Raw genomic sequence first — 27279 nt, forward strand, 5'->3', positions numbered from 1 at the left:
GCCAACACGAGTTTTGTTGATCCAAACGAAATTTGTAGGTAGGGCTGTTGAGATATTTGCATCCCTATCAGATGAGGTACCTGCGGAATATGAGGAGCTGAAAAAAGCCATTTTAACTGCATATGAGCTTGAACCAGATGCCTATAGACAACGTTTCAGGAATCTAACAGATACCCTGGTCAAAACTACATTGAGTTTGAAAGGATCAAACAGAGTAATTTCGACAGATGGATGAGAGCCTTTAAAATCAAGCAACCTATAATGCCTTTAGAGAGGCAATTATTTTGGAGTAATTGATAAATGCACTGCCTGAAGGTGTGCAAATTCATGTTGAAGAGCAGAGAGTGATAACATCAAGGCTAACAGCTGAAATGGCCGATGATTATAAACTCAGTTTGGCTTCCAGAATCAAATTCAGTCCATCAGAAATAGATATTGGCGCAAAGAGATGTCATCACGTGGAAAGGGAAAAGTAGATATCAGTGAAGATCATAAGGCGAATTTACCACAGGGTCAAAAAAGAAACCCTTGAGGGGAACAAACAAGATAAGAGACCCAGGCGTTTTCATTATAATAAAGTGAGCCACACAAAATCACAGAGTTGTTGTGCGAAGAGAACACCAGAGAAGAATGCAAGATTTGTCAGAAAGTAACAAAAAGCTCAAGAGAAGTTAGACAACTGCCGCAGAGTATACAAGATGGTCAGAGGTTGATTAAGGAGGACGTGCCAGATCTGCTTATAACATCTACATGCAATGGTAAAGTTTAATTATATAGGCCAGGAGTAATAGAAATGGAGGATACAATATTAAGGGACACATTATCTTCTCAGTCTGTAATGCTGAGGGATGAGGGGATTTTTACTCCTGAGGGACTATTGCCAGAAAATGTGCGGGTAGTAGGAATTCATGGTGAGACAAAAAGTACTCAGATATGTAACGTGAGGCTAGAGAGTCCAGAAAAGAGTGGAAAATGTGTTGTAGGAGTACTGGACCCAAAACTCTCAGCTCCAGGAATAAAATTTGTCCTTGCAAATGACATAGCTGATTCTCCAGCAGGAGTGATGCCTACTCTAATTGGAGAGCCAGTGGAGAACTGGAGAACGGTTATCCAGGAAGTTTCCCTGATTTTGTGATTACAAGATCACAGATGCACAGTTTGAAGCAGGAGAGATCAAAAGGCACATATAAGGAAGGTGACATAGAGTTATCCGAAACGTTTTTATTGACCCGATAAATGGATCAGACAAGGGGCAAGTAAGAAAACATGCAAGTATTTTTAACTCTGCTAAGCTGAATGATTTGCAGCAGAAAGATGGGTAATGAAAACAGTTAAATCAAAAGACATTTAGCAAGAAAGAGAATGATTGCATTCCTGTGTGTTATTACTCAACAAATGATGTCTTAATGCGGATATGTAGATCAGCGCACATGGAAGCAGATCAGACGTGGGCAGAAATTCATCAAATTGTTTTGCCTGTTGGGTATAGAAAGGAAGTGCTGCGAATGGCACATGAGCTACCACTTGGAGATCATTTCAGGGTGAGAACAATACAGCTTGAAATACAAGTATGCTTTCAGTGGCCTGGACAACACAAAGACGTAGTTTAATTTTGCCAGACGTCTCAAACATGTCACACAGACAGTAATAAAATCTGTGACTTCAATAGCTATTCCAGCATTTCAGGAAGCTTTCACGTGTCTTGATAGATTGCGTAGCTCCCCTACCTCAAACAAAAAGTGCGAACAACATTTTTTTAACAATAATGGGTGTGTCGACTAGATGTCCCATTATTGGCGGCAATCCCATTATGCAGCATCACAGTTAAAAGAATTGTAGAAAAAAATACGTATTTTTTTTTACTAGATGAGGACTACTAATCGAGATCCAGGCAGATCAAGGATCAAATATCATATCCGAGCTATTCAACGCAGTGATGGATAACTTGGGAATTAAGCAATTCAAATCGACCAAATTCAAACGATTTGAATTAATTTTTGGGCATGAAGTAAAGTGACCATTAACATTGCTTTAGGAGAAGTTAATAAGTCAGAATTCAGAGAGCACCAATTTGGATGATGTGACAAATTTTAGGAAGGATTAAATAGAGCTGGAGATTTTGGGTAGACAGCATTTAAACGTATTGCAGCATACAATGAAACAAGAAGTGGATCAGAAATCACGAATTCAGAATTTTGCAATTGGGAATAAGGTATTAGTTTTACTTCCAGTAACAGTTGAACCTTTAAAAGCAGGTTTTAGTGTACCTTATCAAATTGGGAAGAAATTAAATGAGGTAAACTACTTGATACGGACTCCAGACAGGAAGAGATCTCACAGAGTGTGTCGTGTAAATATGCTCAAAACGTATTTTGACAGGGAAGGAAAGCAAGCCGATAAGGTAGATACAGGAGATGCTGTTCTGATTACGCAACATCCTTATAGGTATGACTCTCCAAAATTGGCACAGGTTCAGAAGGAGTAGAGCGCATGCGCCAAGATGGCATAAATAATGTGAGTTACAATGACTGAACATCACGTATAGTCATGTTGCCATAGCCAGATGGCACCCAGGGTCATGTGTGGACTATCACAAACTCAATGCTGTTAAAAAGAATGATGCATTTCCAATTCCATGTTTGGAGAACTGTGTGGAAAAGGTGGCAGACGTTACTTATGTTTCTAAGTTGGACAAGCTCAGAGGCTACTGGCAAGGACCTCTGTCACAGAATGAAAAGGCAATTTCGGCTTTCGGAACGCCAAATGGACTATATCAGTTCAAAGTCGTGGCATTTGGTATGAGAAACGATCCAGCCACATTTCCAAGAATGATAATAGGGTCATTGCCGGATCACCCAACTATGAGTCGTACATTGATGACCTGATGATTTTTTGTCACTCATGGAAGGAACAGTTACAGTATTTATCGGACTTTTTCCATCGACTTCAGAAAGCAGGCTTGGTGGTAAACCCAGCTACAAGTGTATTTGCGAAAACCCAAATCACGTTCCTGGGTCACGTTATTGGATTTGGACAAATGGCCTCATGAGATATGAAAATAAAAATAGTTGGGGAATGTTCCACACCGTCGACAAAAAAAAAACACACTACTACGGTTCCTGGGATTGACTGGATTTTACCGAAAGTTTGTGCCAAACGTTAAGCAGTGTGGCTGCTCCCCTCACTGAATTGTCAAGGGCAAAAGCTCTCAGTGGACAAATAACTGTCAAATGGCATTTGACAGCCTAAAAACTGTGTTAACCACTGCCCACAGTATTAGCTACATAGGACGACGCAAGCATTTCAAGGTGGTTATCGATGACAGTGATGTGGGTGTCAGTCTGCAGGAGAATGACGAGGGAATAGAACGATCCATCGGGTATTTTTCTAACAAGTCGAACGTTTATTAACAAAAATGTTCAATGGTGTAGAAAGAGACTTTAAGCTTGGTGTTGCCATTAAAACATCACAGTGTTTATATTATCAACAATGCATCCGAGACAATCATAGACACTGTTCACAACACATTCACGTTTGTGGAAAGATTCAAGGACAAAAATGCCAGACTGTTTAAATGGAGCTTGTTGTTGCAGCCGTTCAATCTGACAATTATGCATGCGGCAGTTCGCCAAAACATGAAAGCTGATGAGTTAGTCAACTCCAATGAGTAATGGAGGCGTTCACTGGTGGGTATGGGGCGGCCTGAATTTGCATGAGTTTGTGCATGCTTGCATGTTTAGTTAGTATAGTGTATATGTCTGGGTTTTAAAGGATAAAAATGCAACAATCGTTTTGTATTCTGGTTATCTTTTTGAGGGAGGGGGAGATGTCACAAAGCTAGTCCCTTTTTTTGTTCAAAAGCTGTTTCTTGCCTCAAGGAGACTCTGTCCTTGATGTTTTTCAGAGGGACAATAAAACGGGGCCGGGCTCCGATCAGTCTGGTTTGTTACAGAGATGAAAAAGATTATCAGAGGCCTTTTGTTTATATGGAAACAGATGAGACTTCAGGCCGAAGTGGCCATGCTTTATTTGTGACCTGACCTGAATACTGAACGGGCAGTGGACAGCTTTTTTCGCTGTCCTAGCTGAGCTAAGCGGAGCAGTTTTCAGTTAAGCCTTGAAATGCGAAGTTCAACAGAGTGCTGTGAAGAAACTCTTCCTCTTTTCTGAACTTAAACTTCAAACTGGAAGCACGTATTCCATTGAAACTGGTATTAATTGGGAGTTTGCTTATTGGGAGAGTTGTGTATATTCGTAACAGCATAATTAAATTGAGCTGAATGGGTTGAATTCTGTCGGGGTTCTTTATTCTGTTGTTTGTGTTTCTTTGTGTAATTTTATGCACAAAGCGAGATGGTCTGGAAAGGGAGAAGGGGCATGGGTAGAAATGCTATTTCAAATTGGAGAAGACAACGTTGCGTCCTCCAGGCTGTAGGCTTGACAGGCAGATGATAAGTGATGCTGGAAAAGCACAGCAGTCAGGCAGCATCCGAGCAGAAAAATCGACGTTTCGGGCAAAATCTCTTCATCAGGAAAAGAGGCACGATGCCTGCAGAGTTGAGAGTTAAATGAGAGGGGATGGGGGTGAATGGAAACCAGCATAGAGTACAATAGGTGAATAGGGGTGCGGATAGAGGTGATAGGTCAGACAGGAGGGTGGGCAAGGTAGCAAAGAGTGCAACGGGTGAATGGGAATGTGGAAGGCTTTTTTTGGAGCCTTAGATGGACGTGAGGAAGGAGGTGTGGGCGCAGGTTACAATTCCTGTGGTGACAGGGGAGGATTCCAGGAAGGGAGGGTGGGTTGTTGGGGTCGAGGACCTGACCATTTAGTTACGGAGCAAATGGTCTTTGCAGGAAGCGGAACTGGGTGGGAAGGGAAATATATCTCTGGTGGTGGGGTCCATTTGGAGGTGTCGGAAATGTTTTCAGATGATGTGGTTTATGTGAAGGTTGGTAGGTTGGAAGGTGAGCACCATGGGGTTCTGTCCTTGTTACGGTTGGAGGGGTGGGGTTTGAGGGCAGAGCGGTGTGGTGTGGACGAGATGCATTGGAGGCCATCTTTAACTACGTGGGAAGGGAAATTACGATCTCTAAAGAAGGAGGCCATCTGGTGTGTTCGATGGTGCTCGTGGGAGCAGATACGGCAGAGGAAGAGGAATTGGGAATATGGATGACATTTTTAAAGGAGGTAGCGTGGGAAGAGGTGTAATCCAGTTAGCTGTGGGAGTCGGTGGGTTTGTAAAAGATATCAGTGTCAATTCGGTCTTCATTAATGGCGATGGAGAGGTCCAGAAAGCGAAGGAATGTGTCAGAGATAGTCCAGGTGAATTTAAGGTCATGGTAGAAAGTGTTGGTGAAGTTAATGAATTGCTCAACCTCCTCGCTGGAGCACGAGGTGGCGCCAATGCGAAGGAAGCAGTGGTGCTGGTGCAATCACGGAAGATGAACTGTTCTATGTAGCCAACAAAGAGACAAGCAGAGCTGGGGCCCACACGGGATCCCATGGCTAGTCCTTTGGTCCGGAGAAAGTGGGAGGATTTGAAAGAGAAATTGTTAAAGCTGAGCACCAGTTCAGCCAAACGAATGAGGGTGTCGGTGGAAGGGTAATGTTGGTGATATCGCGAGATGAAGAGACGGATGGCTTGGAGGCCCTGGTCATAGCGGATGGACGTGTAGAGAGATTGGATATCCATGGTGAGGATGAGGTATGGTGGGCCGGGGAAACGGAAGTCTTGGAAGAGGTGGAGGGCGTGGGTGGTGTCTCGAACGTATGTGGGGAGTTCCTGGACGAGGCGGTCAGGAATAAAGGCAGGGGGGCTGCAGAGTGGAGAGATAAGTAAGAGGGGACTGGGATGGGAGAAAGTAGCATAGAGTACAATAGGTGAATGGGGTGGTGATGGAGGTGATAAGTCAGAGAGGAGGGCGGGGGAAGGCAGCAAATAGTACAACGGGTGAACGAGAGGATCGGTATGGAGGGAGTGCTGCATTGTCAAAGGGCGGTGACTGGAAGATCAGGTCAGCCCCTGCAGGCCCGGACTGTGATGCTCGGTGAAATGTGCCCTTAGTTTACATTAGGTCTCTGCAATGTAGAGATACCGGCATTTGGAGCGCCTGATGCAGAAAAATAGGTTGGAAGAGAGGTCAGTGAACCTCTGTCTGAGCTGGAAGTACTGTTTATAGCCCTATAAGGAGGTGGAGGAGGTGGTGTGCCAGCAAGGATTGCATCTTTTACAATTGTAGGAGAAGGTACCTGGGGGTTATTGTAGTGATTGGTCGGAGATGGGCCCAGTGGTGGGATCAAAACCTAGTTTACTGCATCTGGTGCACCCGATGTGGTCTTCACTGCATCAGGAAGACCAAATGCAAATGAAGTGAATGTTTTGCTGAGTATCTCAGTCGGGCGTGTCATTGCTGACCTGACCTCCTAGTCACTTCCTATTTTAATTCTCTCGACCAATCCATTTCTGACATGGTCATCCTTGTTCTTCTCCATTACCACAATGAACCAAACCATTCATTGGAGGAACAAGATCCCAAATGTCACCTGTGCAGTCTACACCCCGGGGAATTAACACTGAATTCGCCAATTTCAAATAGCCTCCCTTGCAAACCCCCGACTCCCTTCCCAGATCCTCCCCTCCCTTCCATTCCTGTGAGCAACCCTTTTTCCAGCTGCCAATTGGATTCAGCCCTCCCATCACCAACCCGCTGATACCCTTTATCTGTGTTCACTTGTCCCCACCTCGCCACTCTACCTCCTCCTCTCTCACCCGCCACTTTATCTATAGACCCCTTACTTCCACTCACAGTCCTGACGAAGGGTTAATCCAAGGCGTTGACTTCTCAACGTCTTGATGCCGTCTTGTTTATTTTATTTTTCCAGCCTCCTGCGTGACTATTTTGGATTCCAACAGCTGCTGATTTTTTAAAATAAAAAATATCTTCTTGTGTAATAGGCAGTAGAGAGTGAATGTGTTGAGCCTCTTGTTATGGAATAGGTCTGATGGGCTGAATGATGTTATTATATTACTGTAAAACAAGCTAGGGTTGCTGAAGGGGTTCCTCTTTTTATTAACAGTGGAAATGTTTAGTGTCCAGCAGTGCTTTTGACTAATGTTACCTTTACATTAAAAGCACAAGATTGAACGTTGTCCGAATTGATACTTTAATACCTTCGGAGTTGACTCATTGTTCTGAACAGTATATAATCTTCACAGAAGGTCCACCAGCTCTGATCGTATGACAGAGGGAAAGACATTGATGAAGCAGCTGAAGATGTTTGTGCCGAAGAAGCTCCCGTGAGGATTTCCCACAGGGATATCCAGGGACTGGGAGGATTGATGTCCACCCATTGTGCTCTGAATGATCCAACCAGTGGGGAGTTTACAACTGATTCCCATCAAGTTCAATTTTGTTCAGTCTCCTTGACACTTTGCTCAATCAAATACTACTGTGTTATCAGGTTCAATCACTCTCACGTTGTGTTCACATTTTTTGTTCATGTCAATAGGCCAAGGTATATGTATGTGGAGTGTTTCCTTCTCTCAGAGGGTTATTACAGTTGGGACCAGACAGTTAGGGGAGGCTACATCACTGAAATGTTAGGGGTGGGAGTGGGTGTCAATGGCTTTTGACACGTTAGAGAGTCGAGGGCTACAAAGAATTCGGCACCGAAAGAGAAATTGCGGTCGAGTGCAGATCAGCCCCGACCTTGCTGAATTGAAGGTCAGGCCTGAGGGGCGATGTAAGCTGGTGTAATTCCAGTATACCCCATAGACCAGTAACTTTGTGGCCTTTTCCATTTCCTGTCTTACTGACTTCAAGTAGCTGAATAGACTGATCATGTTGCTGTGTAACTGAACACTGGTGCTGCATGATCTACTCTAGTTACAGTTTTATAGGCCCTGAGGGCTGATTGGTCTCCTCCTGTAAAATGTAAGGACCGCGACATTTATCCACTTTCAAACATTATAATAAGTCCAAAATCTCCTCTTGACTGTTGTACGAAGCCTCTTGTTTGAAAGCCTTACTGGCTACTCTGCTACCAACGGCATGTCTCTCCACCCCTCCACATTTAGTATTGGTCATGGAAGATAGGAGACACTAGAGTGATGTAGTGTTTACGCCTTCAGCACTCCTTGACACCTGGAATTGTGGATAGTATGGAGGTCTGTTGTAGTTTGCAACAGGACATTGAAAAGATGCAGCACTCGGCTGCTAAGTGGCAGATGGTGTCAATATGGAAAAGTGGGATAGGATTAATTTTGGAAGGTCGATTTTGAATGCAGAATACAGGATTAAAGGCAGGATTCTTACATTGTGGAGGAACAGGGGAAATCATATGGTCCATGGCATAGCTCCCACAAAGTTGCTCCCCAAATTTATACAGTTGTTAAGAAGGCGTTTGATGTGTTCATTAGCCGAGGGATTGAGTTTAAAAACTGCGAGGTTATGCTGCTAATCTATGGAACCCCGGTGAGACCACACCTAGAATATTGTGATCAGTTCTGTTTGCCTCGTTAGAGGAAAGATGTGTGGAAGCTTTGGTGAGGTTGCTGAGGAGATTTATCAAGATGCTGCCTAGAGTAGCGGGCATGTCTTAAAAGAACATTTGAGGGAGCTAATGTGTTTTCTTCATTGGAACGAAGAAGCATGGAACGTGACTCGACAGAAGCGTACAAGATGATGAGAGGCACAGATAGAGTGGATAGCCAGAGACTTTCTCCCAGGGTGGAAATGACTATCTCGAAATGGGTATGATTTTAAAGTAATTGGAGGAAGGTTTAGAGGAGATGTCAAAGTTACTTTCTTAACACAGAGAGTGGTGGGTGTGTGCAATTAACAGCCAGCAGTTGAAGTAAAGTCAGCTATAATAGGGATATTTAATAGGATAGGCATATGGATATTAGTATACTGAGAGGTATTTAAGTTACTCTGAACTTAGACTAGGATAGAAGGTCGACAGACCCTCAATGGCCGAAGGGCCTGCACTGTGCTGCACTGTTCTATGTTTCCATTTTCACCCAGCTTGTGGATTCTCATCAATTGTTGAATGTGTGAGGGAGTGATGTGCGTGAGATTAGGAAGCTTTGAGTGGTGTAAGGACAAACCTCCAGTTATGGTGTGTTTTATTACAGTCACCTGAAAGCCAGTATAATATGTGTGGTTACTTAGCCCAGACACAATCCACCAAGTTCAGTTATTAATGTGATTTGTGGATTGCCGTTTGCTGCTGATTACTTCACATACATTCTACTGTGTGATCCATGTAGTAATCTCTGACCATTCACAGAGATGTAAAATTTTATTTTGAGACTGGAGATTGTGAAGGCGACGTTTATTTGACATGGCTTTAGAGGTTTCTTTGTGAGACACAAGGCACTGCAGTAGATTGTCAACTTGTTAACGTCTTCACCCATGTCTGGTCCGGGGTGCAGATGTGTAGAGTCTGGGAGGCAGGTCAGGTTTCATCAACATAGGTAAGTTGTATGGTGAGATTCTGGCTCTCCATAGCAACAAGCCTGCTCCCTGGACAAGGCTCTGACTGAAGATGAATTTCAAACGTGGTTGCTGCTAAGTGGCAGATGGTGTCAATATGGAAAAGTGGGATACGGTTCATTTTCGAAGGTCGAATTTGAATGCAGAATACAGGATTAAAGGCAGGATTCTTTCATTGTGGAGGAACGGGGGAAATCATATGGTCCATGGCATAGCTCCCACAAAGTTGTTCCCCAGGTTTATACAGTTGTTAAGAAGGCGTTTTATGTGTTCATTAGCCGAGGGATTGAGTTTCAAAGCTGCGAGGCTGTGCTGCTAATCTATGGAACCCCGGTGAGACCACACCTAGAATATTGTGATCAGTCTTGTTTGCCTCGTTAGAGGAAAGATGTGTGGAAGCTTTGGTGAGGGTGCTGAGGAGATTTATCAAGATGCTGCCTAGAGTAGCGGGCATGCCTAAAAAGAAAATTTGAGCGGAGCTAAGGTGTATTCTTCATTGGAACGACGAAGAATGGAACGTGACTTGACTGGAGCGTACAAGATGATGAGAGGCATAGATAGAGAACTATGATAGGGAGAGGCATAGATAGGATCTATGGAGCTATGAGGGAGGAGCTGGCCAAAGTTCAATGGTGCAATAACTTAGCAGGGATGACCGTGGAGGAACAATGGCGGATATTTCTGTGTATAATGCAGAAGTTGCAGGATCTGTTCATTCCTAAAAGGAAGAAAGATCCTAGGAGGAGGCATGGGCGGCCGTGGCTGACGAGGAAAGTTAAGAAACATATAAAGTTAAAAGAGAAAATGTATATCACAGAAAAGACAAGTGGGAAAACTGAGGTCTGGGAAGCTTTTAAAGAGCAACAGAGGATTACTAAGAAGGAAATACGCAGATGAATAATGAGGTACAAAGGTCAACTGGTCAATAATGTAAAGGAGGATAGTAAAAGCTTTTTTTAAAATATGTGCAAGGCAAAAAAATGTTTAGGACTAAAATTGGGCCCTTGAAGACAGAAACTGGGGAATATGTTATGGGGAACAAAAAAATGGCAGAAGAAGTAAATGGGTACTTCAGATCTGTGTTCACTGGGGAAGAGACAAGCAATCTCCCTGAGGTAACAGTGGCTGAAGGACCTGAACTTAAGGGAATTTATATTTGCCATGATTTGGTGTTGGAGAGACTGTTAGGTCTGAAGGTTGATAAGTCTCCGGGGCCTGATGGTCTACTGAAAGAGGTGGTTCGGGACATCATGGATGCGTTGGTGATTATTTTCCAGGGTTCGATAGATTCGGGTTCGGTTCCTGAAGATTGGAGGGTGGCTAATGTTATATCACTTTTTAAGAAAGGTGGGAGAGAGACAGCAGGAAATTATAGACCAGTTAGTCTGACCTCAGTGATGGGAAAGGTGCTGGAGTCTATTATAAAGGATGAAATTACGAAACATCTGGATAGTAGTAACAGAATAGAACAGAGTCAGCATGCATTTATGAAGGGGAAATCATGCATGACTAATCTTGAACTTTTTGAGGATGTGACTCTGAAGATGGACGAGGGAGATCCAGTAGATGTAGTGCACCTGGCCTTTCAGAAAGCTTTTGATGAATTCCCACACAGGAGGTTAGTGAGTAAAATTAGGGTGCATGGTATTGGGGGCAAAGTACTAGATTGGATTGAAAATTGGTTGGCTGATAGGAAACAACGGTTAGTGATAAATGGCTCCATTTCTGAATGGCAGGCAGTGACCAGTGGGGTACTGCAGGGATCCGTGCTGGGACTGCAGCTTATTACAATATATGTTAATGAAATAGAAGATGGTATCAGCAATAACATTAGCAAATTTGCTATGATACAAAGCTGGGTGGCAGGGTGAAATCTGATGAGGACGTTAGGAGATTACAGGGTGACCTGGACAAGTTAGGTGAGTGGGCAGATGCATGGCAGAAGCAGTTTAATGTGGATAAATGTATAATTATCCACTTTGGTGGCAAGAACAGGAAGCCATTTACTACCTCAATGGAATCAATTTAGTTAAAGGGACAGTACGGAGAGATCTGGGTGTTCTTGTATACCAGTAAATGAAAGCAAGCATTCTGGTACAGCAGGTAGTGAAGAAGGCTAATAGCATACTGGCCTTCATAACAAGAGGAATTGAGTATAGAAGCAAAGAGGTGCTTCTGCAGCTGTACAGGGCCCTGGTGAGACCACACCTGGAGTACTGTGTGCAGTTCTGGTCTCCAAATTTGAGGAAAGACATTCTGGCTATTGAGGGAGTGCAGCGTAGGTTCACGAGGTCAATACCTGGAATAGCGAGATTATCTTACACTGAAAGACTGAAGCGACTGGGCTTGTATACCCTTTAGTTCAGAAGACTGAGAGGGGATCTGACTGAGACATATAAGATTATGAAAGGATTGGACACTCTGGCAGCAGGAAACATGTTTCCACTGATGGGTGAGTGCCGAACCAGAGGACACAGCTTAAAAATACGGGGTGGACTATTTAGGACAGAGATGAGGAGAAACTTCTTCACCAGAGAGTGGTGGCAGTGTGGAATGTTCTGCCCCAGATGCCAGTGGAGGCCCAGTCACTGGATTCATTTAAGAAAGAGTTGGATAGTGCTCTCAAAGATAGTGGAATCAAGGGTTATGGAGATAAGGCAGGAAGAGGGTCCTGATTAGGAATGATCAGCCATGATCATATTGAATGGCGGTGCAGGCTCGAAGGGCTAAATGGCCTACTCCTGCACCTATTGTCTATTGTGTATTGGTCCACCATTAGTATTTAACCTGGACAATATGTGTACCTACACTGAGACCAGTGATAGTCTTTTGATGGGTTCTTCCCCTGCCCAAGGTGGATCCCAAAATATTTGTTTGAAGTACTGTTTGATTGGCCCTGGGCCAGGTTAGACGATCTATGCACAGATTTTGGGACAGACCCCTGAGTCTCCCTATATCACAGGCAGCTATTAGGTCCATTCGCACTGTAAATGATTTCAGATCTATTGGAAGCAATTTTAAGCCTAGCTCATTGCATGGTGTTGAGTTTGCTGACCAGAACAATAATCGGATGTTTGCTATATTTCATGAATTGGGCAAAACTAAGATGTGAACGATAATCGTTCAACTGGACTATAATCTCTTAAATCAATTATATTGATTCTATACTTATGGAACTAAAATATAAACTCCAGTCAAGATTTGCTAACACAGAAATAAAACGTATATTTTACTTTCGCGAAGAAAGAACATAACTCTTGCAGTGATCACAATTAGATATTGAATGTCAGGATTCAAAGCAATGTTTTGCCACTCCAATATTTTTAAAATAGTTGGTTTCTGGATAATTCCATGTTCAGAGTTAGCAGAAGATTGAACATACAAATAGAATTAGCGTCCTTATTCATTTATATATATTCAATCAGTTTAATTTCTCACTGAAATGTACGATCTTCAGCTATTTGCCAGTAATTTTAAAAAGGCAACAATTTCACTTATTGTGAATATTAAACTAAATAAATTATTTGTTGTCAAATTTTAGTGAACAATAATCTGAAAGCTTTCAATTTTTTAGAATGAATCATGTTTAATATGAAATGTGGAGAGTGAAAACAAAAACAACGAAGATAATATCGCGTCAGGGAAATGTCAGAGCTTTCCAAAGTGTTTTGTGCCAAAGCAATGATATATTTGTTTTCGGAATTGGAATACGACATGTAAAATGTTTATGTTCTAAGTAATAATTAGACTTCATAATGAAGCTGACCTTGCAATACTTGCATCTTAAATTCTTATGCTGCACCAAATAATCAGATATTTGTGAGCATTTACACTGTGAAATAATTGGATACTGACTTTTATTCACAGTTGACACTTGATAGAGTACAAAACTTTAAAGTACAGGAGGAGGCCATTGGCCATTATTGTATGCATCAGCTCCAAAAATGTTTCCCAAGCGCCTCCTATTTGCCAGCCTTCTCTCTGTTGCCCGTTACATTCATAATTTCCAAATATATATCCAGTTCCCTTTTGAATCTTCATGCACAACTTTCCCAGCCATTCAATTCCAATTCGTAACAACTCTCTAAATAAAGACGTTTTTCCTTATTTAACTCTGAGCTCTTTTGCTGACAACCTTGCAAGGCTAGTTGATCCTGGAGCAGAACAGGCAATAAAGGGCTATTTATTGCGGTGCTCAAAAGTATAAAAAAAGTTGTTCAGTAAAAAAAAACATACTCTGTTAGTTGGCATTACAGTATCAATGAATTCTAATGACAAACACTACAACGGAAAACAAGTAGAAAACTAGTCACCAGGATAGATGAACATCAACTAGTCACATGACCCCACCTTAATTTTTAACCTACTGATGAGGGAGTAGGCCACTTTGACTAGGTCTGCATGTCCATCCTAAGACATGCCAAACAGAGACAAGCACGAAAATTCCGAGAAACGTGTCATTCCAACCGGAACTACATCAACTAACACACGAATTTTGACTCCATGTATCACTCTCTGAGAAAAAGGGCCGGAAATGACATCATCGACACAGGAAATTACATTGCAAACTCAAGGAAACCGAAACACGTAAATAGAAAGTGGACGATAACACCAGCACTTCACTAGAGTCTCACTTACTGAGTACAGTCAATGGAACAAACCAACAACTGCCATTAGCTATTGCTTCAGAATATATCAGAGTGTTCATGGCTGCCACCACATAGAACCATTGAATGAAAATGCGAGCCTGCACAACCATGTGCATATCCAAAGGCTTTTTAGAAAGTTTGTGAGATTACCTGCTCAAGGGTTTGGCACCTTGCACTGGAACATTCGCCTTTTGTGTGGTACTGTTCTTCGTCACAATAGTCAGAACTGAAGAAATTTATAATCTGCAGGATGGACACAGACTCGTTGCTTGAATCAGCTAATTTGATGAGAATAAATACTCAATTAAATTCTATGTTATGGACAAACTGCAGGAGATCAAATCATATTCTCATGTCTACCTTGAATTGGAAGCAAATACATACTGTTAAAAATTTCAAAAAATGTTCAGACACCATACCAAGAGAGAAAAAAAAAACATGTCATCTGCATTTGATGGAGATACAGAAATACAGAGTGAATGTGCAAACTGATAAAGGTTCAAGTGATAGAAAAAAAAGTACATCAACTCTTAATTTTCAATGGAACCAGATCCCAATGTTCCTGAACAGTCATGTTTTTCAACCTATTTCATTTTTGCCAACGCAAGTTTTTCCCAGTCACTAAAACTTCATTAGCCATTCTTCCTCCACCTTCCTACTCGTTTTTACACTCCACCTTCCCTTGCATCCCCCCTTCTGCTGCTACATACTCTTCCACTGATGATATCTCTTCACATCTTTCTTCTCCCTCTCCCACTGTAAGTTACACCCGTCCCCTAGTTACTTCCACTTCCACTGGCAATTCCTTTCCTTTTTTTGCTTTTCAACTGGGGTGATGGGAACTGCTGCCTTCTTTACTGCTATTGGTCATCAGTGAATGATGAGATTTTGATGATCAATGTCCAATAGGAACAGACAATAGTGTGTGTCTGTCACTGTCCAATGCACCGTGAACAGGGTGGTTTTGTTCCACATACAGAGTGGAACTTTTCTCTTCTGTCTCTGTGTCACAATGCGTAAGCAAACAGCCTCATCACAAAGAGGATGAACCTCTCCTCAGAATCAGAAGTTCATGCATCAGTTTTTCCTTAAACGTTGTGAGGACATTGACCACATTTTTCAAACAACCCGTGTTCTATCATTTTGCTCTTTACCATGTTAACTGATTTTCCAATTTCATTTAAGGTGATATCAGAGTAACTTCCCTTGTATCGAAGTAATATTTGACTCATGTAGCATCATTCACCCTCAGCAAACTGTGGTTAATGGAAATCAGAGGAGCTGGTAATTTTCTCAATGAACAATGACACCTTCCCTAGAGCTATTAGGAATAAAAAAAACTCTGCCCTTGCTAGTCCCTTCCAAATCCATGGATGGATTTGTCTTATTAATAACATCAAGATACATATGTTTTCACAGTTTGGTCTCAAGTCTCAGAAAAGTAAACTTTGCTGGTTGAATGTCACCCCAATGAAATCAGAGCATCACAATAAGATAACGAACCAATTATTTTCAATCAGTTACATTCTGAGGAATGATCGTGCGATGTCAGTGCCACTGAGATCAACATTTTCTCTGTCCAATAGCATCTCATCACATTGGCTCAAGGCTGCACCATTCCCCAATTCTACTTCATTCTCCAGCTCATTTGCCATGCTTGCCAGATATACGAGGCCCACAAGAAGGAATAACTCAGAAATGCCTATGAGCCTCTGGAACCTGCTACTCCACCAATGCTCTGCAATCTGAGTCCATCCCCTCCCCCAAGCTCACCTCCTGTCGTGTATTCACCATCCTTCCGAACCTTCCACGCTCTCATGCTGAATGTTCTGTACTCAGCAATGGTCTCTGCTTTATCCCTCTGCGCCCCACTTTAATGAATTTCAGGATCGACAGAATGCTGAACTTCTCTTTCACCGTCTTCTCCTCGGTGTCCATTTCTTTGGGCAAGAGTCCACTCCCCATCCCAGAGCCCCTTCGTCTAGTTCCAACACTCTCCCTCCACCTGGACCCATTCCTCTGGCGTTTACTTGAACTCAATCTGTTCATTCAGAACGCTCCATGTGAGTTTGGTTGTCTTAGATTCGCTGTATCCCCCTCACCCTATCCAACCTATCACCCTCTCAACAGACTGTACGCTGTATACTTCGATCCAACCCTGACTATGTTATTCAGCCTGTGCCCATAAGGGTGGTGCTTTTGTGGTCTCGTGGTCTCACCTCTACATTTCAGAGGCTGAGTGCCAGATTTCAGATAACTCCACGTGTCACCTGCTGTTCTATAACCCTACCATGGCACATCAGGCTATTTTATTAACTAAATCAAACCACATTTCATCTGGAGATTCCCACCCAGTCGTCCCTCCCTCCCCACTCACCCCAACCTGACAGTCCCGAAGGTGATGGTCCTCTGCTAGCAGAGTTCGCTTTTATCTCCTCCTGAAAATCCACAAACAGAACTACCTGGGCAGACCCATTGCTTCAGCCTGCTCCTGCCATACAGAAGGGATGCATGGATACATACGTGGGCCCATGTTCTTTCATGGGGTATGTCTCCTATTCCTTGTTCCGCTTCTATTTCAGCCGCCATCCACAACTTTGTCTCCGATACGTAGATGATATCATCGCTGCTGCTCCTCTCTCTTGTCCAGAATTGGAAAGGTTTATCGTTTCCAATTTGCACCACTCCCTCACTTTCACCTGGTCTACCGTTGACTCCACCTTTCCTTTCCTCGACATCTCTACTTCTATTTCTGGGGATAGACCTGTCACTGATATCCAGTATTAACCCACCGACTCCCACAGATACCTAGAGTACACATCCTCACACCCTGTTTCCTGCAAAGACTCCATTCCATTCCCCCAGTTTCTCCATCTCCACCGCATTGGTTCTGATGATGGCAATTTCAAAATTTTGGCCGCTGAAATATCCACCTTCTTCCTCAACCGAGAATTCCCCAGCATTGTTCTCGACAGGGCCCTCAACCAGTTATGATCCATCTCCTGCATTTCTACCCTCACCCTCTCTCCTCCCTCCTGCAACAGTGTTAGACTTCTCGTTGTTCTTACCTACCATCCCACCAGCATTCACATGCAGAAGATCATCACTCTGCATTCCCCCACCTCCAACGAGATGCCACCACCAGACACATATTTGACTCCTCTCCCTTTTCCGCTTTTTGAAGTGACCATTTCCTCCAGGACACGCTGGTTCACTCGTTATTCACTGCCCACACCTCCCCCCACCTCCCCAGCCCCCACCACAGGTCCACTTCGCTTTCCCCTGCCGGAGGTGTAACACTTTCCCATTTACCTCCTCCCTCGTCACTATCCAAGGGCCAAACATACCTTCCAGGTGAAGAGCATCCTACCAACTTTTCCCTCAATCCGGTCTACTACATTCGCTGCTCACATTGTGGTCTGCTCTACACTGGTGAAACTAAAGGTAGACTGGGTGACTACGTCACAGAATAACCAAGCTGTAACTATGCAAAGGATCCTGAGTTTCCAATTGCCTGCCAGTTTAATATCGCATCCTGTTTCCTGGCCAACATCTCTGCGCCAGGCTTGCTGCAGTGTTCCAGGACATTTCACCGCAAGCTGGAAGAACAACTCCTCATTTTCCACGTTTGGACCCTGCAGCCATTCAGACTCAAAATAATGTTCAATAATTTCAGGGACTGAACTCCTCAATGCCCCACACGCATGCACCAGGCCTCGTTCTCACGTGGTCTTCCATTACTCACCCCCTATTGTTAGCTACTAACAGTCTCCAACAACAGCTATTCAGGCTCTGCTGTATATTAATCAACATTTTCAGGGCTACCATCAGTTCTGATGAAGGGCCACTGAACTAGAAAAGTTTATTCTGATTTCTCTGCACAGATGCTGCAGACCTTTTGCAGCAACTTCGATTTTTGTTTCAACAATGTCTCACAATGATTTTATTATCACAATCGATGTCATCATGGATATTTAGAGCTCTGCCAAACTTAGGAACTTTGTAATGTCTCATTAAATGTCCATAAAAAATACTCTAGATTCAACTAAGATAGAAGCTTTGCTTATATCATTCAGATCAGTCAATTTGTCACAGATCAGAAAGAAAAAATAATCGATAGAGGGAAACTCAGCAGGTCTGTCACCCTCTGAGTAGAGATACATGGAATTAACCTTTGATTTCAATATTACTTTTTCAGAACAGTGTTACATGATATTTGATATATTAACCCTGTTTCTCTCTGCAGATACTTCCTCATCTGTTGCGCTTCTACCATCATTTTTCATTTGTGTTTCATGTTTCTGTATCACTATATTTCATGTTTCTTGACAGGGCTACATGCTTAATTTTGTTGTATATGGACAATGTAGTCCTTTCCTGTTCATATTATAGTTGATGTGTCTGGGACACCTGTGTTACGGACGAAATCTGTTTCTTTTTTTCAGATTCAAAGAAAGAAAAAATATTTTTCTGATTATCCTGTAAATCTCATGAACTCCAATTTGATTGAAAAGACATTTTAGAGGCAGCTGAAATTTCATGAGATAATAGGAATATATTATTGATGGTGGAGCACACTGTGTCCTTCGTTGAACCGGCTTGTCTACCCCCTCTCCAAATGTTTTGATTACATATCACAGAATTCTTTCAGCAAACGTAGGGGAAACTCAGCCCATTGTCTCTTCCAGCTTGACTGTTAGTCTCCTGCATTGTCCCCATTTCTCTTCACATTTTGTTATTAGTGTCTGTTTTTAATTTTAAGTATCCTGCCAGATATGAACAATATGATCAATCTCAAACAAAAGGAAAAACAGAACTTAGAGGGGAAGCTCAGCAGGTCTGGCAGGATCTGTGAAGAGAAATCAAAGTTAATGTTTAAGGTTCGGTGACCCTACTCAATCTGTATTTCCAATGATTAAATGAGTGTATCCACTTTATCACATTTAATATTATCCTTTTAGTTCACATTGTTATTCAACATTGCATCTCCCAAATGTTGGCTGTTTCCTTGTTATGCATTTGATTTAATTCTGTCGGGCAGAAAGAGGGATGATGACTGGGGAATATCATTGTACTCCCCATGCAGTCTCCACAGCCACTATCCCCATTCCGCCCTATCGCCCAGCCAATATCATGTTCATTCGAACCTGACTCATTAATTCGTAAGTCTTGATGAATACGTTCATTGTAATTATCACTTTTAGTGTTAGACTGAGGCCAAAATGCGTCTAAAAATACCGTTTACAGCAAATGAAACTGCATTTAGCAGTCTGTCAATTTATATAAATAAATAACTGAAGCATATTCCCTTTGGAAGTTCCACAGTTGCCTTATTAGAGCAGTGAGAGGAACATTCAGAGAAGTCCACACTTCCTGTCTATGTTCAGGCTGACTGTGCCCAATGACAGTCTGTTTGCCAGTGTTTGTTCCCATGGATGAGAGATCAGCACAGTAACAACATCCTGATTGTGATTGTTTTGGTGGATGGGGGGATTTTTGGAGAGATGGTTTCAGCAGAGTAAACGGACAACGACGGGTGGAAGGATTTTTGGAGACATGGTTACAGCATAGTAAACGGACAATAGAGCAGAATCATGCAGCCTACGAAAAGAAAATATTCTTATTCTCCCTCACAACTGACTTCACTAGAGCAATTGGTGATGGGAGATGTGACCAATAGCCAGCAATGTCACCATGTTTTCACCATCCCACAGACCTCCCCCTCACTGAGGACGAACGATCAGTCCTCAGCAAAGGACTCACCTTCATCCCCTTCCGTCCATGCAACAATGAATTTAATACACACCGTGACGTCGAACAATTCTTCCGTCGCCTCCGCCTCCGAGCTTACTTTCACAATCAGGACTCCCGCCCACCTTCCGAGGACCCCTTCACCCACCTCCAACACACTGCATCCACCTGGACACCCCGCGCTGGCCTATTACCTGCCCTTGACCTCTTCATTTCCAACTGCTGCCGGGACATTAACCGCCTCAAACTGTCTACCTCCCTTCCCCACTCCAACTTCTCACCCTCACAACGCACAGCCGTCCAATCCCTCTGCTCCAATCCCAACCTCACCATCAAGCCAGCCAATAAAGGGGGCGCAGTGGTAGTCTGGCACACTGACCTCTACACCGCTGAAGCCAACCGTCGAGGACACCTCTTCCTACTGCCCCCTCGACCATGACCCCACCACCATCACCAAACCATCATCTCCAAGACCATACAGAACCTCTTCACCTCAGGAGATCTCCCACCCACAGCTTCCAACCTCATAGTCCGGGAGGCCCGCACAGCCCGGTTCTACCTCCTTCCCAAGATCCACAAGCCTGACCACACTGGCTGACCCATTGTCTCAGTATGCTCCTGCCCCACTGAACTCATCTCTACCTACCTCGACACTGTCCTGTCCCCCCTAGTCCAGGAACTCCCCACATATGTTCGTGACACCACCCACGCCCTCCACCTCCCCAAGACTTACATTTCCCCGGCCCCCAACGCCTCATCTTCACCATGGATATCCAATCGCTCTACACCTCCGTCCGCCATGACCAGGGCCTCCAAGCCCGCCGTTTGTTCCTCTCCAGACGTCCCCAACAGTACCCTTCCACCGACACTCTCATTCGTTTGGTGAACTGGTCCTCACCCTTAACAATTTCTCCTTTGAATCCTCCCACTTCGTCTAGACCAAAGGTGTAGCCATGGGCACATGTATGGGCCCAGGCTATGCCTGTCTTTTGTTGGCTACGTAGAGCAGTTGATTTTCCGTAATTAAACCGGCACCACTCCCCACCTCTTCCTCCGCTACATTGATAACTGCATTGGCGCCATCTCGTGCCCCCGCGAGGTGGTTGAGCAATTCATCAACTTCACCAACACATTCCACCCATACCTTAAATTTACCTGGACCATCTCTGACACCTCCCTCCCCTTCCTGGACCTCTCCATCTTCATTAATGACGACCGACTTGACACTGACATTTTTTACAAACCCAACTACTCCCACATCTACCTGGATTACACCTCTTCCCACCCTACCTCTTGCAAAAATGCCATCTGTATTCCCAATTCCTCCGCCTCTGCTGGATCTGCTCCCAGGAGGACAACTACAACCACAGAACACACCAGATGGCCTCCTTCTTTAGAGACAGTAATTTCCCTTCCCATGTGGTTAATGGTGCCCTCCAACGCATCTCGTCTACATCCCGCACCTCCGCCCTCAGACCACACCCCTCCAACCGTAACAATAACAGAACGCCCCTGGTGCTCACCTTCCAACCTACCAACCTTCGCATAAACCAAATCATCCGCCGACATTTCCGCCACCTCCAAACAGACCCCACCACCAGGGATATATTTCCCTCCCCACCCCTTTCCGCCTTCCGCAAAGACCGTTCCTCCGTGACTACCTGGTCAGGTCCACGTCTCCCTACACCCATCCTCCCATCCTGGCACTTTCCCCTACCACCGCAGGAACTGCAAAACCTGCGCTCACACCTCCTCCCTCACCTCTATCCAAGACCGTAAGGGACCCTTCCACATCCATCAAAGTTTTACTTGCACATCCACTAATATCATTTATTGTATCCGTTGCTCCCAATGCGGTCTCCTCTACATTGGGGAGACTGGGCGCCTCCAAGCAGAGCGCTTTAGGGAACATCTCTGGGACACCCGCACCAATCAACCACACCGCCCTGTGACCCAACATTTCAACTCCCCCTCCCACTCTGCCGAGGACATGGTGGTCCTGGGCCTCCTTCACCACCGTTCCCTCACCACCAGACGCCTGGAGGAAGAACGCCTCATCTTCCGCCACGGAACACTTCAACCCCAGGGCATCAATGTGAACTTCAACAGCTTCCTCATTTCCCATTCCCCCACCTCAACCTAGTTTCAAACTTCCAACTCAGCACTGTCCCCATTACTTGTCCGGACTTGTCCGACCTGTCTAGCTCCTTTTCCACCTATCCACTCCACCCTCTCCTCCCTGACCTATCACCTTCATATCCTCCCCCACTCACCCATTGTACTCTATGCTACTCTCTCCCCGCCCCCACTCTCCCCTCGCTTATCTCTCCACGCTTCAGGCTCTCTGCCTTTATTCCTGATGAAGTGCTTTTACCCGAAACGTCGATTTTGCTGCTGCACCTCGGATGCTGCCTGAACTGCTGTGCTCTTCTAGCACCACTAATCCAGAATCTGGTCTCCAGCGTCTGCAGTCATTGTTTTTACAACGTCAACATGTCGTACAGTCCAGATATATTGTGAACTGAATGTGCTGTATTGAAAGCTGGGAATGTTTGGCCTGACTGTGATTGATGTCTGTCTCCGTGCAATGCAACTGTGTCACTGAAGGGTTTCCCTCTCCTATTAGTAAGAGGCTTTATTTAGTGCGCTAACCCACTGTAGCAACAGATGCATCAGCTCCAACAGTAACAGAGATCAACAGCTGCATAGATCTGAATCTGAGAATAGTGGACTGGAATATTACAACAATGGAGAGGAGGTTTTCCTTGAGTCTTTTCAAGATTTCCCCCTCTTGGGGATTTCTACCATTTCGGTATCAGCAATGCTGATGATTATTCTGGGCGGGGTGGAGGGTGTGCTACTAATCTATTGTCGCTATTGTTGGTGTTCTCTACCTCTGTCTATTCGTTAATCCCATAAAAAAGTTTGAACTTCGTTGCAATTTCTGTTATCTATATTTGTCAGAGAAAGAAATTATTGCCTTCAGTTTCAATTGCAGTCTCCAAACATTACCCATGAATTGCAGACCGCTCCCTCACAAACATCTGAGAACAAAACTGTGCCAAACCTCGAGATCCCTTTTAGCCCTGAACTGATTTATGTCTCGTGTTCTCTCTGTCACCAAACCTGTCCACTACCAGCTCCTAATATCCCCAATCTTCATCTCTGTGTCAGTATTATTGCTGAACAAACCATTGGCTGCACGTTGGTAAAATTCAGACTTAATGTTTCAAGCTCTCTTCTGACCACTTTTCCAATTACAAATATTTCAATCACAAAAATGTTCTTGTCTTGGACGTTCCTTCATGATTAGGACAATGTATGAATGTAGGAATGTCGCTGGATGTAATTCAGAAGCAAAGCTAATTAAACGAAAGATATTGTTTCAAGTGCACCACAGCTGATGACAGAACTTAAATAAAAATGATAAGAATTGGAATAAAAGTGATTTTCTCGAAAAACAAACATAAAAGCAACATTTTGTCTGAAAACGTTCTTCTTTCAATGATCAGCCTCGGTGAATAAATCTAATGTCATTACCCGGTCTGGGTTAAGTGTGACTTTAGACACATGGCAATGTGCTTTACTTTATATTGGATTGTGGAATGGCCTCAGAGTCAGGGCAACTAGTGATGGTCACCAAATGCTGCCCTTGGCAGAGATGTCAACATCCCAGGAATTAAAATAATTGAAAGTGAAATCAAATAAGGGAAGATGCTGAAAATCTGAAATTATGCAAAGAAATGCAAAGAAACGAACAGAAAGTGCTGGGAAACTTTCCTGAACTGAAAGCAGCTGGAAAGGAGTGTGATTAATACCGTTGACAGGGAAGTGTGCTTTGAGGGTGGAGGAGGAATCAATAGAGAAGGAAAGATACAGAAGAAAAAGAGCAAACAAAGACAATGATGATCAGCTGTGCTGGAAATAAAATGTGAGATTCACCTCATTTATTATTTGCCTTTTCCATCTTCCTGAATATCATGCCCTTGTAAAAACAGGTATCTCCCGCTTTTCAAAAGTTCGCTTTTCGCCACTTCCCTTTCTGAATGACTTACATTAGGACTTTGTTTCACTAGTCAAAAGAAATCCGAACAGGATTTTAACTTTTACGAAGAAAGCCGAAATGTTACCATACAAATTAGTGCTCCTGCACTTAACACCATATAAGCTTGCAAACGGTTTTGTTGGACACTCTACTTACAAATCGTGAAGAAAACCTGCATATATCTAAGATCATGTTTAAAGCGATTTGATTCCCTCTGTCTGTCCTCCTTAAGTGTGGTCATTTTCTTATATTCATTAATTAGATATGGGTATCTCTGACTGGGGCAGCATCAGTTCATTTGTCCAGTTGCCCTTGAGAAGACCTTGAGCCCCTGCAGTCCACGTGTTTGATCTGATTTGGTTTCGTTTATTTTAGTCAAATGTACAATCGAAAGGTTTGTTTCACGGGTAATCCAGGCACATGACCCTAAACAAGAAAACAGAAATCACAGGGTCCATGGACAGAGTGAGGCATACAAGGTTAAAGCTTCACAAGAGGCGTGTAAAGTAAGATCGACATTAGTAGATTAACATTATTTGAAAAGTGAGAGATGTCAATTTTTCAGTCCAATAATGTTAGGGAAGGAAGTGTTCTTGAGCATGCTGGTCCATTTTTCGAGCCTCTGTGTCTCCTCCCTGTTGGAAGAGGTTGTAGGAGATCATTACTGTTTTGGGAGAGATCTTTGATGTTGCCAACTTTTCTGCAACAATGGCAAGTACAAATGGACGGAAGGTTGTCTTGTGTGATAGTCTGGGCTGTGCACACAACCGTCTGTAGTTTCTTATGGTCCTAGGCAGAGCAATTACCATGTCAGGTCATTATGCACCTGAATAGAATGCTTTGAGTTGCCAATATGCAGAACACTGGGAGCCGGGCGGTTTCAAAATAGTTAGATGTAAGAATTGACTGTTAAATGGTTACCCACGTTCTGATCGCTGTTTTCACAACAATTGAAATTTACCTGAAAATTTTAAATTATATCCTCTGTACCAAAGCCCTGTTGAGTGTATTGTATTGTCAACATCGAACCAATGAACCTGCTTCAAACGAATAGAGAAGCCATCACCATCACAACGAAGGAGAAAGAGACAGAAACAAAGGGAAGGAGAGAGAGAACACAGCGAGGGAAACAGATGGACAGTCAGTCAAAGAGAGAAAGGACACAAAACAAGGAAACAAACAGTCATATGTGCAGGGAGAAGGGAGGATTATAGGTTCAGGGAAAGAAACAGAAAACAGGGAAAAGGAAAACACAGGAAAATAGACATTGTGAGAGAAACTGTGAGAGACAAAGGTCACAGGGTGTTGGGGATAGGGTCAAGGGGAGCTGGGAGGAATGGGAGGAGGTGGGGGTGCTGACTGGAGAGACCTCGGCGTGAGCACGGTAGGGAGCTTGGGGTAGGGAGGTGAGGTTTTCTTTTGTCCTGCGCCAAGATGTCCAGGTAGATCATAGATCCAGGTAAGCATGGATGCACTGAATGATGACTATAAAACATGTCTGAGAGGCAGATAGGTTACGCTGCATAGGGCGTGCTTTAGGCGAGATCAATATGAACAAAGTCAGCATTATCTAAGATTAGAGAGTCCATTCATCAGTCTAATAACAGCTAGGAAGAAGCTGTTCCTGGATTTGCTGCTCTGTGTGTTCAAGCGTCTGTATCTTTTAGCCTGATGGAACAGGTTGTGGGCGATATTTATAGGGATATGATGGGTCTTCGGTAATGTCAGTCCAAACAACATTCAAGTACAGGAACAGGCCATTCGGCGGCCCGAGACTGGGCCGACCCAAATCCCCTATCTCAATCTGTATCCCATTTACTAAAGGTCTGTATTCCTATGCTCCCTGCCCATTTATGTATCTTTCCGGAAACATCTTAAATGGAGCACCACTGGTCACAGTTCTCCATTTTGAGAAACTTCCTTCCCCTACTACGCTCTGTCCCCTGTTGCCAAGCCAGTTCTTTATCCATGTAGTTAGCATACCCTGGACAGTGAGTTCACTTTCTCCATAACCCGACCATGGGAAATCTTATCAAACGTCTTCCTGAAGTCCCAACATGACATCTACAGTCCCTCCCTCATCAATCAACTTTGTCACTTCCTCAAATAATTCTATTAAGTTGGTAAGACATGACCTTCCCTGCACTAAACCATGTTGCCTATCACTGATAAGACCATTTTAATCCAAATGAGAATAGATCCTATCCATCAGTGTCTTCTCTCGCAGCTTTCCTGCCCCAGACGCCAGGCTCACAGGTCTATTATTAACCGAATTATTCATGCTACCCTTCTTAAACAAGGCGATTAGAAACTTTCCAGTCCTCTGGGATCTCAGTTGTGGTCAAGGATGTTACAAAGATATCTGTTAAGGCCCCAATTTCCTCTCTCCCTACCCTCAGTAATCTTGGATAGATATTGGCAGCCTTTCTGCGGCAACGAGCCGTGGAAATAGAGTCAATAGTTGGGAGATTGGAGTCCGTCATAGACTGGGCTGTGAACACAATCTTCTGTAGTTTCTGTTGGTCCTGGGCAGAGTGTTGCCATATCAGGACAGTACCCGGACAGTACATTCACAATAGTGCATCTGTAGAAGTAGTGCATGCTAAATATCCTGAGACAAGTGAGGAAGGAGAGACTTTTTGAACCATCTTGACTGTCACACCTATGTGAGAAGTTCAGGGTAGGTTACCAGTTATCATCACTCCGAGGGACTTGATGCTCTGCACTCACTCAACCGTTGATGCAGATAGGGACTTGATCCCTTCCTTTCATTCGAAATTCAATGAGCAGTTCTTTACTTTTGCCGAATTTGAGAGGGAGGCTATTATCATTCCACCATGCCACCAAACCCACTATCTCCTTTCTGTGTTCAGACTCATCGTTCTTTGATATCCCTCCTGCTTTGGTGATGTCATCCGCAAACTTACAGTTGGCATTGTTTGGAATTTGGCAAAAAGGCCACGTGTGTACCGGAATACAGTAGGGGGCTGATGACAAAGTCGTGTTTATACAGGAGTACAGTGGGGGATTGATGACAAAGCCGCGTGTTACAGGGAATACAGCAGGGGGCTGATGACACAGCCGTGTGTATACAGGAAGTACAGTAGGGGGCTGATGACACAGCCGTGTGTATACAGGGAGTACAGTAGGGGGCTGAGCGACACAGCCGTGTTTATACAGGAGTAAAGTAGGGGGCTGATGACAAAGCCGTCTTTATACAGGAATACAGTAGGGGGTTGATAACAATGCAGTATTTATACAGGAATACAGAGGGGGCTGATGACACAGTCTTGATTGTACAGGGAATACAGTGGGGGGTTGAGCAACACAGCCGTG

This window comes from Chiloscyllium plagiosum, unplaced genomic scaffold, assembly GCF_037043375.1.
Source record: "Chiloscyllium plagiosum isolate Xiang-an unplaced genomic scaffold, Cpla_swu_hap1 HiC_scaffold_38, whole genome shotgun sequence".
NCBI classification, from domain to species: domain Eukaryota; kingdom Metazoa; phylum Chordata; class Chondrichthyes; order Orectolobiformes; family Hemiscylliidae; genus Chiloscyllium; species Chiloscyllium plagiosum.